Genomic DNA, 5,117 nt, shown 5'->3' with positions numbered 1-5,117 from the left:
TCTTTGTATAAATAGAACGTGTATGAGCTTAAAATAAATTTCTTTCACTTTGTCTGTGAAAAAGAATTTTTGTGGTAGAGAACAGATTTAATCACCGCGAGAGCTTTCCAATATGCGCGCCACCGAGTGACGTCTGTACTTCCCGGTCAGAGAGCACCTGTCCATCAAAAGCTCACTATCCAATCAGAGTAGATCAATGTTAAGCCCGCCCCCATGAGAAGTTTGTGTCAAAACACCAAACGAAAAGCTGCGAAATATCTCGGTTACGTATGGTGTGGGTAGATGTTTGTTAAGCCCCCATGAGAAGTTTGTGTCAAAACACCAAACGAAAAGCTGGGACATCGCGCTGCTTTGTGACAGCACAGCCTCTATTTTTATTGTCTAACAGACAACAGCTGGTGGGACTCACGCCATGGAGCTGTTAGATCAACATAAGGGTCTTCAGCACTCTGAGGGCAAAGACTCAGATCTAGCCCAGCCTCAGCAGGGGAGTAAAGCTTCCAAGACCACTTGTTTAAAAAGTGAAAGGGGTTCGAGGCCACCTTAGGGACATAATTAGGCTCCCCGGTCAGAAAGCAGTGCTTTCACAACCCTCTGGTGAAAAGATCCATGCTTACGAGAGCCAAACAGAAGCCTGCAAACTTCTTAACTCTCATGAGAGGAGGATAAAGCCACAAGAAGAGCTGTTCTTAAAGTAGGATTTATTTATTTATTTTTCAAGGGCCTCAAACGCATGTTCTGATAGACTGCTTGGCAACACAACAATGAATAAATTCCATGAAGGAACTTCGTTACGGAAGCGTGAAAGGCCTTAGCCGTCGCAAACCCCTGTATAAGCAACAGACCAGCCCGGTGATGGCCCACTGAAGTACCATCATCATATATACGTGGTTAGTTGGAAATGGCTGCCACAGTTAAACTTTAAGAGTGGCTGGTGTTACTTCATCAGAAAAACAGTCTTGAAGAAACTCCAGTGCACTGAAGCCACGGGGCAGTAAACTGGATCTAAATTATGAATTCCACATCGTGGGCAGTAACGGTTTCCATTCGAGAAAGCATAAGCGTCTCATTAGAAACTGCCCTAGGAGAATTCATATAAGTGTCTCCCTGGTTCCAACTGAAAAACCGACATATTAACTCACTCTGCTCAGAGGCCACGCCAACAGCTTCCATAGATCTGGCCTTGGGTGCCAAGTCATCCCTGCGCGCTTAGAGATAGTAAGTGCTTGTCTGAGGAATCTCCACAGAGAGCTCCTCAAGCATAGATATCGACTAGAACCGCCAAACCCACGGGTGTGTGGCTCCACACTGTCCAGCCACAAATTCTGGATAGCACTGCTGGAAATTAGTCGAATTCAGGAAAAGCATAAGTTGGTCCCGCCAATCGTGAGCTAACGATCCATGCCTAGGGGCTTATGGAGGGCAGCAGGAGAGGTCATAAGCGGGACAACCGCGAGTGGGTACTCGACATGAATAAGTCCACTTTACTTCTCCAAATACGCACCGCCATATAAGGCTACCGCTTGTGGGTGCAACTCTCCATTCCCCTTGCTCCAGGCTCTGTCTGGAGAACAAACCGCTTCTGAAGTCTGGGCGCCCGGGACATGAAACTCCTCGGATCGACAGAAATCCAGTTCTGAGACCAAAGAAGAATTATCCCCGCCAGCCTCGCACAGGGGGTGAGGACGGCATCCCTCCCTTGCTTGATTCAGATAATGACACAACCGCCTATGTTGTCTGACCTGAGTAGTACATGATTTGGCCGATCAGCAGATTCAAGAAATACTGGAGACTGCTAAAACTGCCAGCAACTCCAACCTGTTTATATGCCAGCCGCGTGCCGCGTCATGCTTCGTGAGCTGGATCGCCTGATAAACAGTTCCCCTTAACTGGTCGCAAAGCACGCCAACCGTCGTACAGTCTTCAAGGAAAGCCACTTAATCCCCAGCTGAACTCCAGTTGAAGCGAATTTAGCTGACATCGAAGTGGTTTTATTGACATAACACACCCCTGTGTCACGAGAAATCGCACAATGCGGAAAACGGGGCGGGGTGAAATGTTTTTTGGCTTTCTTTCGTCCACCACTCAGTATGAAGCATGTGAAGCAAGCCCAGACGGATTACAGGGGATGCTGCTATCCATAGAGCCAAAAAGCCTGAGGCACAACCCAATTGCCACTGCGTGACCTGCCATGAAAATGGCGCCCGAGGCATAACGTGAGAGACTGATCGCTGGCGGGGAGAGAGAGATAGTCTTGTTGTCATCACGCCGAGAGTTCAAAGTCTATTTCCAGAAGGTTATCCGCTGAGAGGGAATTAAAAACACACTTCTGGAAATTTGTGCATAAGCCCAGGCTGTTGTGCTAACACCAGCCAATCATCCAGGTAATTCAATACGCGAACGCCCTGGAGCCACAATGGGGCCAGAACTGCGCCCATGCATTTGAAAATACTCGATGAGCCAAGGCTGTCGAGAAGGGAAGAACTCTACGATTATTGATATGCTTTGCCCTCTAAAGCTTAATCTGAGGAACACCGTATGGTCTTGATGATCTTGAATATGAAAATATGCATCCTTCAGATCGATCGTGACAAAACCAACTCTTTGGTTGAATCTGAGACAGAATAGACTTTACCGCTAACATCTTGATTTCTTTGCTCGCGTCTTGAGTGCAAGATTCCAAACCAAGCGTGAAATTGCCACCTTTTTTTTTTTTTTACACAAAAAATAGCTGCTGTAAAACCTGACTCCATCTGAGAGGGGTGTACTTTATAGCCCCCTATTCCCAGCAGAGATGCTTCTGCCGCCAGCACCACGATTTCCTTTGGTTTAACAACCATATGAAGATTTCTCTGGAATCAAAAGAGGGCGGCCTTTTCTGAACTGAATGGTGTATCCGCGGACGACCAGCGTAACACCCATGGAAGTGAAAAATGCCGGACTAAGCGCTTTACCCTGCGCGGCCCGAAAAAAGCGTAGTGGTTTCCAAGCCTCCGCTCTGCAGAGTTCACACATGCATTAATGTCCGAGCACGGAAAGCTCACAGCCGCCCGCGGGCTGTACAAAAAGCGCAAAGATGTCAAAGTCACCACGCCATTGTGTCTAACCTGAACCGCGATCCACGGCAGGATTAAATCCAACAAATTAACATCAGGTCACGCCAGCTTACGCGTGCTACGGCAGCTGTGTGGGCCGCCATAAACGGGTCAGATTTTACGCAACTTCTTGTGCCAGTCCCTCAAACTCGAAGGCTGGATTGTGCGAGAGTGGAGGGGGCTACTTCAAGTGATGCTTCGATCCAATGATGCTCAAGGTGCGCTTTGCTGCCCGTGACAGTCAATGTTAGCGATGGGGACCGCAGGGAGAGGTTGGATGTTACGTAGGAAGGGTCCAACTGGATGCTCTCGATTGGAGGCACAGTCCCTGAACACGCCTCCTCGTGGAGCACATCGTCAAATCCGACGCATCAGGAAGCACATAGCCAAAGTCGCTGCGTTTTCGTTGTGTATAATCCCTGAAGCGCGCATCCACGGCAGGCTCTAATCCAACAAGATAAACGACCTTGGGCCCGCTGCTACAGAACGAGCTGACAGCCGTGTGAGCGCCGCCATAAACGGGTTGTGCTTTGTCAGCCTCTTGTGCCATCCCTCAAACTCTGGAAGGCTGGATTGTGCAGAGTGTCTGAAAGCGTAAGCGATATGCTTCGATCCAATGATGCTCGAGGTGCCTTTGCTGGGCGCAGACAGTCAATGCTAGGGAGCGGGGACTGCAGTGAGAGGGTTGGATGTGCATTAGCAGTCCAACAGCACTCTCTAGTGGAGGAACAGTCCCCTGACCTAACAGCATTTTACCAGAACTGCTGTAAGGGATTGAGGACGAGAGGCTTTTGCCGTCCAACTCAGCTTTTCTGTAATGGCAGTGAGATTAGCCAAGGTGGCTTCAGAGCCGTAACATCCCCATCATAGAATGGTTCACTGCTTGGGCATTATCTTTGAGTAGCATTGCGAGCACTCAGTTTTCGTTGCCCCCCCGCAGCTTTTTCACAGCCTCGGGTTGTGATCACTCTTTGTCAGAACCGCCATCAAGTGAAGTAAATTTGCCGAGATTAAGCCCAGCCACTTCGACACGCGCTTTGAGAGCGCGACTTTAGGTCAGCGCCGAAGTTCGGCGACGTTACGCTCGCAGAGAGTTCGTCCACCGTGGCGTATCGACTAGAGTAACCGCCAACCGCCATGTCAGCAATGATGGCGCAAACCCGCCATTCGCATTTGCGTGATTATTAAGGCTGCTTCCAGCGACCCTCAAACCTCTTGGTGGAGATCCGCGAAGGGTATTCGGCTCACGGGGGATAGTTTATCCACCACGCTGGCAACCACATTCAAACAGCTCACTGAAAAGGAGGGGCCTTTGCTTCTCCTGTCCGGCCGAGGGAGAGAACCGCGATGTGCCCGACCAGACAGTACATCTGGAGTCCGGCGCGGGCGGACAAACATAGTTTGGTAAAAGCAAATCTGCTTGATTTAAGACACACTTTCCGAGTGGGGGGAGCGCAGCGGCGGAAAAAACTCCAGCGCCTCCGCACTGTCCTCACAGTCAAGCCGAATACATCACTCCCAACCACTTCGCGGCGTGCGACTTTACGGGCGATCAGCAGAAGCCGCAACGGCGAAGTTAGACAGCTGGGCGACCTAGAGAAAATACACTTCCGAGCGCAGAGGCGCGGTACGCAGCTTCATCGGCTGGTATATAGAACATGCAGAGAGGCCGCTAAACCAACCTCTCATGAGTGCCTCCCCCTCGCGATAAAACCCGCTATAGCGGCTCTTACCTACGCTGACTCATCGCCGCCCCGGGCGAAGAGGAGCTGAACACCGCTTTCGAAGAAAAAACCGCTGAGAACGCCAGATGGTTTCCTTAGCAATACGCGATTCGCGCTTTCCCTGAAGGAAAATGAAATCTGAGCCGCAAATAGCCGCACTGGCACTCAGGCAAGTACGCATGCGCATCGTGGCGTTAGCAAGCTATTTGGCCACCAAATTGGCCCGGGATAATTTCATAAGGGCTTCCAGCATTGCGTCACACCGAAAGGTGCGTTCCATACCGCGATGCCAAATCGC

Source organism: Cyprinus carpio, chromosome B22 (genome assembly GCF_018340385.1).
Source record: "Cyprinus carpio isolate SPL01 chromosome B22, ASM1834038v1, whole genome shotgun sequence".
In the NCBI taxonomy this organism is placed as follows: domain Eukaryota; kingdom Metazoa; phylum Chordata; class Actinopteri; order Cypriniformes; family Cyprinidae; genus Cyprinus; species Cyprinus carpio.
This window is presented reverse-complemented; position numbering follows the sequence as displayed.